This window comes from Dama dama, chromosome X (genome assembly GCF_033118175.1).
Source record: "Dama dama isolate Ldn47 chromosome X, ASM3311817v1, whole genome shotgun sequence".
Classification (NCBI taxonomy): Eukaryota; Metazoa; Chordata; class Mammalia; order Artiodactyla; family Cervidae; genus Dama; species Dama dama.
Window position 1 is genome coordinate 123,683,250 of NC_083714.1, and position 15,649 is coordinate 123,698,898.

The 15,649-nt window shown below is 38.6% G+C and overlaps 1 pseudogene; it reads right to left on the bottom strand.

Annotated features, from left to right (window-relative positions):
* Nucleotides 1-2,900: 2,900 nt before the first annotated feature.
* LOC133052867 (V-type proton ATPase subunit F-like) lies at nt 2,901-3,455 on the bottom strand (annotated as a pseudogene).
* Nucleotides 3,456-15,649: the final 12,194 nt, after the last annotated feature.

The window sequence follows — 15,649 nt, forward strand, 5'->3', positions numbered from 1 at the left end:
TGCTGGGATTTTTACTGGGATTGAGTTGAATCTATAGATTACATTAGGGATAACTAACACCTTAACAGTATCAAGTCATCCTGTACAAGAACATGGAATATCTCTCCATTTATTTAGACCTTTGATTTCTTTCATCAGTTTTCCTTATGTAGACCTTATAAAATTTTATTAGATTTATACCTAAGTATTAACTGACTGACTGATTTTGATTTTTTGCTGCTAACATAAATGATATCATGCTTTTTATTGTTAAATTCCAAATGTATACTGCTGACATATAGGAAAGTAACAGACTCTTATATATTAACCTTGGACTTTGCACCCTTGCAACAATTGCTTATTAGTTCCAGAAAGGGTTTTTTTGTTAATTTTTTTGACATTTTGTATATGGACAATAATATCACCTACAAACAAAGAGAGTTTATCCCCTTCTTCTCAATCTGTACACTTTTCCTTACTCTTTTTATCTTTATTACATTAGATAGGACTTACAGTATAATTTGGATAAAGAGCAGTGAGAGGGCACATACCTGCTTTGTTGCCCATCTTAGGGGGGAAAGCATCATTTATAATTTCTCATCATTAAGAATTATGTTAATTGTAGTCATTTTGCAGATTTCTTTTATCAAGTTGAAGAAATTTCCTCTCTTTCTAGTTGACTTAGAGTTTACTATGAAAGGGTGTAGTATCTTGCTGAATACTTTTATTGTATCTATTACTGTGATCATGTGATTTTTCTGCTTTACCTATTAATGTAATGGGTTACATTAATTGACTTTAAAATTTTGAGCTTCCCTTGGATATCTAGAATACACACTGAGTTGTGGGGTCATATCCTTTTTATACATTGTTGGATTTGATTTCCTAATATTTTGCTGAGGATTTTTGAATCTATGCCCATGAGAGATACTGATTGGTGGTTTTCCTTTCTTATAATGTCTGTGCCTGGTTTTGGTATTAGATAATGCTGACCCTCATAAAATGCGTTAGGAGGTGTTCACTCTGCATCTATCTTTTGGAACAGACTGCAGAGAATTGGTATCATTTGTTTCTTAGATGTTTGATGAAATTCAATAGTGGAACCATTTGGTATGGAGACACAAAAGACCCCAAATAGCCAAAGCAATCTTGAAAAAGAAAAACAGAGCTAGAGGAATCAGGTTCCCTGACTTCAGACTATGCTACAAAGCCACAATCATCAAAACAGTATGATACTGGCACAAGAATAGAGATATAGATCAATGGAACAGGATAGAAAACCCAGAAATAAGCACATGCACCTATGGTCAATTAATTTATGACAAAGGAGTCAGGGCTACACAACATTGGAAAGATAGTCTCTTTGATGGATGGTGCTGGGAAAACTGGACAGTCACATGTAGAAGAATGAAATTAGATCATTCCTTAACTCCATACACAGAAATGGGCTCAAAATAGATTAAAGACCTAAATGTTAGTCCAGATACTGTAAAACTCTTAGAGGAAAACATAGGCAGAACACTCTCTGATATAAATCACAGCAACATCTTTTTTAATCCAGCTCCCTGAATAATGGAAATAAAAGCAAAAATAAACAAATGGGACCTACTTAAACTCAAAAGTTTTTGCACAGCAAAGGAAACAATAAACAAAACAAAAAGACGACCCACAGATTGGGTGAAAATATTTGCAAATGATGTGACTGATAAGGGATTAGCCTCCAAAATTTATAAACAGCTTATGACATTTAATAGCATCAAAACAAACAACCCACTCAAAAAATGGGCAGACATCTGAATATACATTTCTCTAAAGAGGACATACAGATGGCCAATAGGCACATGGAAAGATGTTCAAAATTGCTGTTAGAACAATGCAAATCAAAACCACAATGAGATATTACCTCACACCAGTCAGAATGGCTATCATCAAAAAATCCACAAATAACAAATGCTGGAGAGGGTGTGGAGAAAAGGGAACCCACCTGCACTGTTGGTGGGAATGTAAATTGGTACAGCCACTATGGAGAACAATATGGAGGTTCCTTAAAACACTACAGTTAGAACTACTATATGACCCTGCAATCCCACTCCTGGGCATATATACAGAGGAAAACATGGCCCAAAAAGATACATGTACCCCCAAGGCTCATTGCAGCCCTGTTTACAATGGCCAAGACATGGAAACAATCTAAATGTTCATGGACAGAGGAATGAATAAAGAAGATGTGGTACATATATACCCCAATACAAAATGTTTTTGGTGTTAAAATTTTTTTTTATTAAAAAAAAATAGTGAAACCATTTGGGCCTGGTGTTTTCTGTTTTGGAAGGTTATTAATTATTGATTTTAATTTCTTTAATGGTTATAGGTTTGTCTTTCAAAGAATTGGTCCATTTCATCTTTTATCAAATTAGTGGTTGTAGAGTTGTTCAAAACATAGTTGACCCTTGAGCAACATGGGGGTTAGGGACACTGATTCATTGTGCAGTAAGAAATTCATGCACAACTTTATAGTAGGCCCTCCACATTCATGGTTCTGCATCCAAGATTCAATCAACTGTGGATCATGTAGTGCTGTTGTATTTATTGGAAAAATTTTTTCATGGTTCAAACCAGTGTCATTCAAGGGTCAACTGTATTTTTTAATTATCATTTTACTGTCCATGGGATCAGTAGTGCTAGTTTCTCTTTCATTTCTGACACCAGTAATTTGTGTCTCCTCTCTTTATTTTCATTTATTTATTTATTTTTACCCTAACCAGCCTTGATTTTAATGGCAGAGCCCTGGTACCTGGAAGCACCTCACCTAGCCTCTCAGTGGAGTGGGAAGGGGCAGGGAACTGGAACTCAGAGGCTCACATCTTAGACAAGGGTTGATAGCAAGCCTAGGGAGAGGCTACATGGCTGCAGAGAGTCCCTTAGTGCGGGTTTTCAGCCATGAATATGCCCCTGGCCCTGTGCAGGATGGAGACATTGGCAGCATCACAGAGGTGCTCCTTGGATGGGATCTCCAGTATGGCTGGAATGCAGTGCCAGAGGGCATCAAGTGCATGCCTGCACCATCTTTGCAATGTACTGGTGGATAAGGATGCTGCTGATGTCATCCCAGTTTAGAAACTGCTGGAAAGTGTCTGTGTCTTCAATTTCACTAGTGAAGTTGCTCAGTTGTGACCGACTCTCTGCGACCCCAATGCACTGTAGCCTACCAGGCTCCTCCATCCATGGAATTTTCCAGACAAGAACACTGGATTGGGTTGCCATTTCCTTCTCCAGGAGATCTTCCTGACCCAGGGACTGAAACTGGGTCTCCCGCATTTTAGACAGATGCTTTTACCATCTGAGCCACCAAGGAAGTCCATCACTAGGAAATTTGGGTGGCAGTTCTTGTTAAGCACCCCTATGCCACCCAGCAGGAAGCCAGTCATGGTGTCCTCATCTCCCATTACTGCCATTAGCTTTCCCCTTCCGGCCATCCTCACAGTCAGCAATACTTTAAACATTTTACCTTATTCTCTTTTTGTTTCGATGGTTTCTGAAGGTAAGTCCAGTTGAATTGTTCTTATTCCTCTATAGGTAAGCATTATTTTCTCTGACTTCTTTCATGATTTTCTTTTTGATTTTTTTGCAGTTTGAATATGATATGCTTACATATCGATTTTGGGGGTTATTTATCCTGTTTGTTGTGCTCTGAGCTTCCTGGATCCGTGGATTGGTGTCTGTCTTTATTTTTGGAAAATTCTCAGCCTTTAAAACTTCAAATATTTCTTCTGTTCCTTTCTCTCTGCTTTCAGTATTGATATTACATATATGTACCCTTTTTGTAACTGTCCCACAGTCCTTGAACATTCTGCTCAGTTTTTTTTTTCATTCTTTTCTGTTTGTTTCTCAGTTTTGAAAGTTTCTATTGATATATCCTTAAGTTAACTGATTCTTTTCTTTATGAATCCATCAAACACACTCATCATTTCTGTTACAGTGTTTTTGATTTCTAGCATTTTCTTTTGATTCTTTCTTAAAGTTCCATGTCTCTTATCTTCCCTGTCTTTTCTTGCATTTGTCTACTGTTCCCTTGAGAACGCTTAGCATATTAATCGTAGTTATTTTAAATTCTCAGTCTGATAATTCCAAACTCTCTGCCATATCTGAGTCTGGTTCTGATGCTTCCTTTGTTCATTCAGATTGTGCTTTTTGTCTTTTTGTATGACTTGTGATTTTTAAAAATTGAAAGCCAAACATGATGTATTGGGTAAAAGGATCTGAGAGAGTGTGAAATTTAAATTTATCTGACTAGGAAGGGGTAGGCTGTGTACACTTTTTGCTGTAATTGTGATGTCAGTGGCTAAAATTTCCTCTAGTGTTATGGCTTTTTCTCTGTCTCGCCAGTTGGGAGGGCAGGAGTTTGCTAAGGAGCTCCATTCTCTGATGAATACAAAAATTGTTGATTTTTTCCTTGAGAACAGTTGTTTTCTTGTTGTGAGTACTTCTAAGCTCTTTACATGTCAGAACTAAAACTGGAAGTCAGAAACATCTCTTAAGATCAGACTTTCTATTCCGACTTAACAAGTGGATTTCAGTTGCAACCTTTTTAGGTGGGAGGGGACTTGGCCTTAAAATTTCAATTTAACTCCTACTATCTGTATTCTCCAATGTATTGTCGATTGTAGGTTTTGGCTTGCTGCTGTTGAGTTCTAGATTGCCAATGGCACATGTTAATTTTTGAAGAACATATTTTGACTTTTAAGCCATGATAAATTATTCTGAAAATTCACTCCCCCAAGTCCCCCGGTATTTGGCAGCATCAACTACCTTGGCATTGGAGACAAATGACTGAGCCTCTGAATTTCCAATCAGCTTTTTAGTTCCTTTGGTCTTAATCATGACCATATATCCAAGATTTATTTAATGAAGGTCTGAAAGCTCTTGCTTCCATTTGAAATTGCAATATCCAGGCATTTGGGATATTTGGGGCTTCCCCGATAGGTCAGCAGGTAAAGAATCCACCTGCAATGCAGGAGACAAAGGAGATGTAGGTTCAATCTCTGAATCGGGAAGATCCCCTGGAGGAGGAAATGGCAACCCACTCCAGTATTCTTGCCTGGGAAATCCCATGGACAGAGAAGCCTGGTGGGCTACAGTCCTTGGGGTTGCAGAGAGTCAGACACGACTGGAGCAACTTAGCACACAGGCATTTGGGATAGAATGGGAAATCATTTTTTAGACTGGTTTGCTCTGTTCTGTTGTCTTGGTAAATAGTTTCTGCTTCATGGTAAGAGGTCTTTGCTGTGGAATGAATTGTGTACCCCTAAAGTCATACGTTGATATGTTGAAGCACTACAACCCACCATGAGCCTGTATTGGAGATAAGGCCTTTAAAGAGGTGAGAAAGGTCAAATGAGGTCATCAGGTTGGAGCTCTAATCTGATAGAACTGGTGACTTAAAAAAAAAGGTAAAAACTCTAGAGATTCACCTCATCTCATCTCATCCCACACCCCCACCCACCCCACCAGCAAGAAGGTGGCCTTCTGCAAAACAGAAAGAGCCCTCACTAGACACCAAACCTGCCAGAACTTCGATCATGGACTTCCCAGCCTCCAAAAACTGTGAGAAAATAAATATCTGTTGTTTAAGTCACCCAGTGTATGGCCCTAGAAGACTAAGACAGTCCTTTGTTGACTAATGTAACTGGCTTTACTGAGAAGTTTCAGCTTGGTGGAATCTGAAAATAAAGTGGCTGCAGTGTTGCCAGTTACTGTACTGTCTTCTCTAGGGGATTGTTGAATCTCCCTTTCTAGTACAGAAATATGATCTCATGAAGATTCCCTAGTTTTGTGGCCATGTTGGGGTTTAAAATTTGGTTTGAATTAAAGCATTAACTTCCAAGTTTTAAAAAAAAAAAATCTCATCATCTTTTCTTATCTTCAGGTGAGGCTTGAGTGGTGGTCCTGACTATGGGGTTTGAGATGAAAGGTGTTGGCAGGGTCTGGCTCTGAGACACCTCCTTCCTTTTTTTAAAAAGAAGAATTATTTTTGGCCACACCACGCCACATGTGGGATCTTAGTTCCCTGACCAGGGATCAAACCTGGATCCCCTGCATTGAAACCATGGGATCTTAACCACTGGACCACTAGGGAAGTCCCCTTCCTCTCTCTTTAAAGCTTAATCCTCACTGTGGCTATTCCAGTTTCTCTCATGTTGACAGGCTGAAGATGCCCTCTGTGCGACAATGCCTAAATACTGATCTGCTTGTTGGACATACATTGAAGTTCTTCATGAGTCTCCAAGAAGCCTTATTCCTCTGCTGCTCTCTGACAAAAGAGGCCCCCATGTAGCAGAACATCCTGTCGCCTCTTGTTGCTAAGGTGCCTCATCTGATAGCCAGCCTCCTTGATTGGGTTATTAGCAAAATTGCTCTAGCCAGGTAATCCTGGCCATGACCACTGGAAATTCCTACATTTCCCCATGCCAAAAGGAGGGGATTCAGGCCACTCAATTGCCTCCCTGTCTCTTCAGCCATCCATCTGTGCTTAACCCTCTTCTTCCTTCTAACATAAGCACACAAATGAAACTCAACACTATGTTTAAGGTTTTAATCTATACTCAAAGAAATCTTTAGGAATAATGAAGACTCCTTAAAACAGAGACCAATTAATGACCTGGTGGACTCATTTTTGTAAATATTACCTTATCCTCTAACTCTTAAATCATTATTCAACACCCACAGGATAAATCTTTTGCTTCATTCAATAAATATTTTCTGAGCACCCAAGGTGCGCAAAGCACATAAATAAAAATGTCCAAGACTGTTCCTACTTTCAAGATATCTAAGGAGGGGCTTCCCTGGTAGCTCAGTGGTGAAGAATCTGCCTGCCAATGCAGGAGACACAGGTTCATTCCCCAGTCCAGGAGGATCTCACATGCCACTGAGCAGCTAAGTCTGTGGGCCACAGCTATGGAGCCTGTGCTGTAGATGCTGGGAGCCACAACTACCAAGCCCATATGCCTAAAGACCATGCTCTGCAGTAAGAGAAGCCACTGCAATGAGAAGCCTGTGCACCACAATGAAGAGTAGCCCCTGCTTGTCACAAAGAGAGAAAATCTCACACAGCAACAAAAACCTAACACAGTCAAAAATAAATAAGTTAAATTATTTTTAAAAATATATCTAAGGAGAGCTAAAACAGATATATAAATATTTTTAATCTCAAAGGAAAAGATGATAGGTGAAGAGAATGTTCAGTTCAGAAAATTGATTTTATAGCCACTGGAAAGAGAGATTCCTGTTCAGTTCAGTTCAGTTCAGTTGCTCAGTGGTGTCCGACTCTTTGCGACCCCATGAACCACAGCACACCAGGCCTCCCTGTCCATCACCAACTCCTGGAGTTTACTCAAACTCATGTCCATTGAGTCGGTGATGCCATCCAACCATCTCATTCTCTGTCATCCCCTTCTCCTCCTGCCCTCAATCTTTCCCAGCATCAGGGTCTTTTCAAATGAATCAGCTCTTTGCATCAGGTGGCCAAAGTATTGGAGTTTCAGCCTCAACATCAGTCCTTCCAATGAACACCCAGGACTGAGCTCCTTTAGGAAGGACTGGTTGGATCTTCTTGCAGTCCAAGGGACTCTCAAGAGTCTTCTCCAACAGCACAGTTCAAAACCATCAATTCTTTGGCACTCAGCCTTCTTTATAGTCCACCTCTCACATCCATACATGACTACTGGAAAAACCATAGCTTTGACTAGATGGACCTTTGTTGGCAAAGTAACGTCTCTGCTTTTTATTATGCTGTCTAGGTTGGTCATAACTTTTCCTCCAAAGAGCAAGCGTCTTTTAATTCCATGACTATAGTCACCATCTGCAGTGATTTTGGAGTCCCCAAAAATAAAGTCTGTCAGTGTTTTCATTGTTTCCCCATCTATTTGCCATGAAGTGATGGGACCAGATGCCATGATGTTCATTTTTTAATGTTGAGTTTTAAGTCAGCTTTTTCACTCTCCTCTTTCACTTTCATTAAGAGGCTCTTTAGTTCTTCTTTGCTTTCTGCCATAAGGGTTGTGTCATCTGCATATCTAAGTTTATTGATATTTCACCCGGCAATCTTGATTCCAATTGTCCTTCATCCAGCCTGGCATTTTCCATGATGTACTCTGCATATAAGTTAAATAAGCAGGGCAACAATATATAGCCTTGATGTACTCCTTTTCCAATTTGTAACCAGTCTGTTGTTACATGCTCAGTTCTAACTGTTGCTTCTTAACCTGCATACAGATTTCTTAGGGGGCAGGTCATTTGGTCTGGTATCACCATCTCTTGCAGAATTTTCCAGTTTGTTGTGATCTACACAGTCAAAGACTTTGGTGTAATCAATAAAGCAGAGTAGATGTTTTTCTGGAATTCTCTTGCTTTTTTGATGATCCAATGTATGTTGGCAATTTGATCTCTAGTTCCTCTGACTTTTCTAAATCCAGCTTGAACATTTGGAAGTTCACAGTTCATGTACTATTGAAGCCTGGCTTGGAGAATTTTGAGCATTACTTTGCTAATGTGTGAGATGAGTGCAATTGTGTTTGAACATTCTTCGGGATTGCCTTTCTTTGGGATTGGAATGAAAACTGACCTTTTCCAGTCCTGAGGCCACTGCTGACTTTTTCAGTTTTGCTGGCATATTGAGTGCAGCACTTTCACAGTATCAGCTTTTAGGATTTGAAACAGCTCAACTGGAATTCCATCACCTCCACTAGCTTTCTTCATAGTGATGTTTCCTAAGGCCCACTTGACTTCGCATTCCAGGATGTCTGGCTCTAGGTGATTGATCACACCATCGTGGTTATCTGGGTCATGAAGATCTTTTCTGGATAGTTCTTCTGTGTATTCTTGCCATGTCTTCATAATATCTTCTGTTTCTCTAGGTCCATACCGTTTCTGTCCTTTATTGTGCCCATCTTTGCATGAAATATTCCCTTGGTATCTCTAATTTTCTTGAAGAGATCTCTAGTCTTTCCCATTCTATTGTTTTCCTCTATTTCTTTGCATTGATTGCTGAGGAAACCTTTCTTATCTCTCCTTGATATTCTTTGGAACTCTGCATTCAAATGGGTATACCTTTCCTTTTCTCCTTTGCCTTTCACTTCTCTTCTTTTCTCAGCTATTTGTAAGGCCTCCTCAGACAACCATTTTGCCTTTTTGCATTTCTTTTTCTTGGGGATGGTCTTGATCACTGCCTCCTGTACAATGTCAAAAACTTCTGACCATAGTTCTTCCGGCACTCTGTCTATCAGATCTCAACCCTTGAATCTATTTGTCACTTACACTGTATAATCATAAGGGATTTGATTTAGGTCATACCTGAATAGTCTAGTGATTTTCCCTACTTTCTTCAATTTAAGTCTGAAGTTTGCAATAAGGAGTTCATGATCTGAGCCACAGTCCACTCCTTGTCTTGTTTTTGCTGACTGTTTTTGCTGTGATTAAGATGGTGGAATAGAAGGACATGTGCTCATCTTCTGCTGCAAGAACTCCAAAATTGGAACTAGCTACTGAACAAGCATCGACAGAAGAATGTTGAATACCACCAAAAAAAGATACCCCATGTCCAAGGGCAAAGGAATTGCCCCTGCAAGAGAGTGTTAAGAAAATTCAAAAAGGAATAAATAACTCTATTTTGATTTATCCAGGAAAGACTTAGACAACAGGACATTTGAACTGGGTAGGAGTTGTATATTCAGAAAAAGAAAAGATATTCTAGATTATAAAACAAAAACATACAAAGAAAAGCACTGAAATGGAAAAAACATTTGAAATTGTTGGGGGAAAGAGATATATAGATTATATATATATAACTTAAATCTATAATTCTATTTTTATATCTGTCTATCTATCTCTCTCTATATATGTATATATAGCATATCCCTCTTTCATGTTAAAGTAAATACTGGAAATAGAAAGTACAGAAATAAAAAGAAAGCATGAAGGAATGACAAGGAACTTATTAAGCAGTTGGGGTTTTAAACCTTTAAGCAGGTTTGTGTAGCACTTTGCACACAGTGGATAGTGAAAAGATGTTTTAGCAACATGACTGCTAAATTCCAATTAATAGACATTAGAATAAAGAGCTGTGAAAGTAGCATTACATCTTTTAGGGGCGTCCCTGGTGGCTCAGTGGTAAGGAATCCGTCTGCAATTCAGGAGACAAGGGTTTGATCCCTGGGTCAGGAAGATTCTCTAGAGAAGGAAATGGTAACCCACCCCAGTATTCTTGTCTTGGAAATCCCATGGACAGAGGAGCCTGGTGGGCTATGGTCCATGGAGTCCAAAGAGTCAGACATAACTGAGAAACTAACATCAGTTGAGCAACTATTCACTGTGTATGTCTAACCACCATGAGAAATACAAAATTGTAACATAATGTCACCCTATAAGGAGCTTAAATTTTATCTTTCCCTTTTCCTGATTTGTTGTGTTTTTCCACAGATAGCAAAATAATTGATACTAATGAGCCTAATTCAATGATAATTTATTATTAGCCACACCCCCTACTGTCACTGTTCTTCTCGCTCCTTTCATTAAGGAAATGTAAGAATAATTTCTGACATCATGTTAACCTGAGTTGTTACTACTGGAACAGAAAGGTTTTATTTTGGCTCTTTTGTCATTGAGAGCCAAAAATGAAGGTTTAAGAAAGTAGGTAAAATAAGGCCCCTTTAGTACAGAGATTTTAATTTTAGCAAAATCCCCTTACAACAGCTATTCCAGATTAATTGTTCTAACCTTTCCTGCTGATCACCTTGGGCAAGGCATTTTGGACAAACTTCAGGCAAAGAGAGGCTTGTTAGAACAGTCCTTTCTTCAGCAGACGGTGAACACATGCTAGTTAACAACATCCGTGCCACCTGTAGATGTCACTATGTCCTCATAATTCTTCTCAGTGCAGTGACCTATTCCTTCCCCTCCATACCCCCCACCTCGGAGTTACAGGAATGAATATTTGAAGAGATGTTGAATTTCTGTTTTCTAAACAGAGCATTGAAAGGTGAGGTTTCTTGGAATGTAAAATACAAAATTGCAAATCAAGCAATCTCAGAGAAACAGACAGACAGCAGACAGACAGACAAATGTACACATACATGCACACACACGCATGCAACAAAAGGAGTGCTTTCAAAGGTAGAAAATTATATTTACCACCTATGTTTCATTAATCACTTGAATAACCTTTCAGGTTAGAAACATGATCAAAGCAGGAATGTGACTACTACCTCTCTTTTCTTCGCTATTTACAAATGAGCTATAAAATCTTAGCCTAAAAATGAAGAAAATCATGTTTCAACAACTGTTCTCTCATCAGATCTTAGAGGAGTTGAATAAAATGGATTTCTTGTTTTTTTTTTTTTAAAGAATGTGAAAATGGTGCTTTCGTGGATTAGTTAATGACAGAAGAAATTTTTTTTTTTAAAGATGCCTAGTTTTAAGAATAGGTATTTTTGCTTTGGCAGATTTTGCCTGAAAACTGGAACTGGCCAAAGCTCAAAAACTAGGCACGAGTGATTTGTTGTCCTCTTTGCACACAACTGTGTGACACAGCAGTTAGCATCCAGGCTGGGAAGCTGTATAAAACATTCCGGAGAGCAGTATAGGAATTTCAGGGGAGGGAGTACTCAGTTACATTACCTGAAGTAGAATATGAATATCTAAAGATCAGGAAATGAATGGGCATGGGTGTTAAGACTTTGGTAGTTTTCACCCTGGGTATCCAAATGCTGGGCCCAGTATTTTGTTTATTGGGCGGTCGTGTCCCCTTTCATTAATTTGGGCCTAGGGATCACTTTATCATAGCTTGTAGCATATCAAAGTGCTCAGGTGGGAAAAGAAGGATACTCGGAAGTGATTTAGGTGTTTTACAAGGCCTAGAAGGTCATCCTTAGCATAACTACTAAAGGCAGGTCTCCTGCAGTGAGAGAAAAGTGGCTGGAACTGAAGCAGCAAATGATCTCAGTTTTCCAAAGGCAATGAGACTTGGAGAAAGGGAGCTCCGGTTAATTAAAATCAGCTTTTCAGGTAGGAATGTGAATGTCTGGGTTATCCTCTGGTTGATGCCGAGAGCCAAAGGGCACAGCCCCCAAAATTTTCACTGGATCAACAGGAGGATTATGGAGTCATATTCTTCTACACATAGGCCCAGAAGAGAGAAAAGAAAATCAAAAGTCATGTAGTTGGAATGACCATGGGTGGAAAAGTAAGAAAATAAAAATGAAGTCGGGTGTGTAGAATGGAAAAGTCTGAAATAAATCCTATAGATGGGTATGGATTCAGACGAAAGTCAATAATAGCACGGTATAATTAGAGTCAAGGGTAGCCACTGCCAATGCTATAAAGGCCTTGCATTGTAGCTATTTGTAAATATGCTTTGTACTCCTTGTTAGCAACTCCTCAGAGGGCTAAAACAGAATCTCACTCATCTTGGTTCCCCCATAGCACTGTAGCAATTCATCTAGCACCTAGTGGATTCTCAAAAACCATTTATTTATTAAATAAACTGAAAGTGAATGCTATCCAGTGGAAAAAAACAAATAGAATGTAGGTAGTTCTTGGATGCTGTCAATAAAAAAAAAGAATGTCAAATGGATGTCAAAAACTAGTTTAAATGCCTCAATTTAGAGGTTATGAAAAAGTTGGTGTTTTTGTCAGATGCTTGGAATGCAGAAGGGAGATTCAATTTGTGTATGAGAGATTCAACTCCTTTGAGAATATATGGGGATGGTCCACATTTGAAGGAGGAATATAAAATAAACTGGGCTTAAATCTAATTGGTTCGACTAGAACACTTTCTAACACCATACACAAAAATAAACTCAAAATGGATTAAAGATCTAAACATAAGACCAGACACTATAAAACTCCTAGAGGAAAACATAGGCAAAACACTCTGACATAAATCACAGCAGGATCCTCTATGACCCACCTTCCAGAGTAATGGAAATAAAAGCAAAAATAAACAAATGGGACCTAATTAAACTTAAAAGCTTTTGCACAATGAAGGAAACTATAAGCCAGGTGAAAAGAGCAGCCTGCAGAATGGGAGAAAATAATAGCAAATGAAGCAACTGACAAAGAATTAATCTCAAAAATATACAAGCAACTCCTGAAGCTCAATTCCAGAAAAATAAACGACCCAATCAAAAAATGGGCCAAAGAACTAAACAGACATTTCTCCAAAGAAGACATACAGATGACTAACAAACACATGAAAAGATGCTCAACATCACTCATTATCAGAGAAATGCAAATCAAAACCACAATGAGGTACCATCTCACGCTGGTCAGAATGGCTGCTATCCAAAAGTCTACAAGCAATAAATGCTGGAGAGGGTGTGGAGAAAAGGGAACCCTCTTACACTGTTGGTGGGAATGCAAACTAGTACAGCCACTATGGAAAACAGTGTGGAGATTTCTTAAAAAACTGAAAATAGAACTGCCATACGACCCAGCAATCCTGCTGCTGGGCATACACACCAAGGAAACCAGGAAACCAGAATTGAAAGAAACTTGTGCACCCCAATGTTCATCGCAGCACTGTTTACAATAGCCAGGACATGGAAGCAACCTAGATGTTGATTGGCAGATGAATGGATAAGAAAGCTGTGGTACATATACACAATGGAATACTACTCAGCTTTAAAAAGGATACACAAATCAGTTCTAATGAGGTGGATGAAACTGGAGCCTATTGTACAGAGTGAAGTAAGTCAGAAAGAAAAACAATACAGTATATTAATGCATGTATATGGGATTTAGGAAGATGGTAATGATGACCCTATATGTGAGACAGCAAAAAAGACACAGATGTAAAGAACAGACTTTTGGACTCTTTGGGAGAAGGCAAGGGTGGGATGATTGAGAGAATAGCATTGAAACATGTATATTACCATATGTGAAATAGATTGTCAGTCCAGGTTCAATGGATGAGACTGGGTGCACGAGGCTGGTGCACTGGGATGACCCAGATGGATAGGATGGGGAGGGAGGGAGGTGGGAGGGGGTTCAGGATGGGGACACATGTACACCCGTGGCAGATTCATGTCAATGTATGGCAAAAATTACTACAATATTGTAAAGTAATTAGCCTCTAATTAAAATAAATAAATTTAAAAAAATCTAACTGGTTCGAAACATAAGATGTTAGGAAAGAAGCTGGAGATGCAGATTGGGGATTCCTAGATAGAACAGATTTAAATCTTCAGAATGAATGAGTCCCCTGAGGAAATGTGTATAACATATTATGTATATGAAGATCAAAAACTAAAGATTTTTAGGATATCTGGAGTCAGCAGATGGGAGAAGAAGGTGGAATCTGAGTCAGCAAAAGAGAAAATAGTGTTATATTAGCTGAGAAAAGAAAATTGTCAAAAAGGAAACCATACTACTACAGTAATAAACAACATATAATGACGAATCTAGATGGGTAACTTAAAAATGGCAAACAAACCCCTTTAATATTTTTTTCCAACAGGTTGCCTAAGAGAGCTGCCTTACTGTGATATATTACATTTGTAAGTTAGATACTTTGATAGTTCCCCCAGGAAGGAGTTGGGGGGGGGAGGTTAGTGGGATAAGTGGTGAGAAAATGGAAACCACATATATATACAGAGTGTGTAAATGAAAAATCTCTGAATAGATGGTTTATGTAAGGTCTAGGTATAAGATTCATTTTTTTTCCCCACTCCACGGTCCTTTGCCTTCTCCATGGACGACTGAACCAGAACTGAAACTATACTAACTTCATATGTGGAGAACTAAGAGAAGGAAGATATAGCACTAAAACATTTATCCATGATTTTTACATTAAGAGAAGACAAATATTTATTTAGTTCAAAGGTTTTTATACCTCATTTTTTTTTTTTTGCAGGGAGAGTATAGTATGGGCTGTTCTAATTCTTTTGAAAGCTATGCTCCCCAACCGCCAGCCACCCAGAGGAAAGTGCACGTTGACAATGAAACTTACCTGAAATTAGGGAAGATCTACAAATCCCTTCCAAAGAGCCCAGTGTAAGAAGCTCTAATGTAGCAAACAGCCTGTGAATTCCTTGACCTGACACTTAAAATGAGAAGAGCATAATAGGATGAGGAGTCCTGAGTCCTAGTTTCACTTCTCTCAGTTCGACTGTGTTATCATGAAAAAATACTATGATCTTCCTCAAAGGCATGAGTCTAAATTATCTTTTAGGTCCCTTTTAGTTAAACCTGTTACATGCTATGTTTCTACTTAAAAAGCCAATAAAGAACATTATCACTGAAGTAATTATTTTCTACTTGTATTCCTAATTTTATCCTTAAGTTTCTTCTCACAAAAAGCAACAGACCATTTTACAGATTATGAGATACATCTTTCAATTTATGCTTACCAAATATTTAGAAGATAGGTGCTAATTGCATTCTAATCCCCATGTGAACACCAGCTGTTCCTAAATAACATTTTAGTCTGCGTTTAACTTTTAGATCTTACCTTATTTTCTACTCATTTTTATTTTTTATAAAACAAGGAGACAACCTAGCAGCTTGGAATACAATAACAGCAGGTCACTTGCACCAGGGGAATGATCCAATTGAACTTCTTAGGAAAGTTAGACCATTGTTTCTTTTGAACATTTGGAAGTTCTTCTGCCAAACAAGA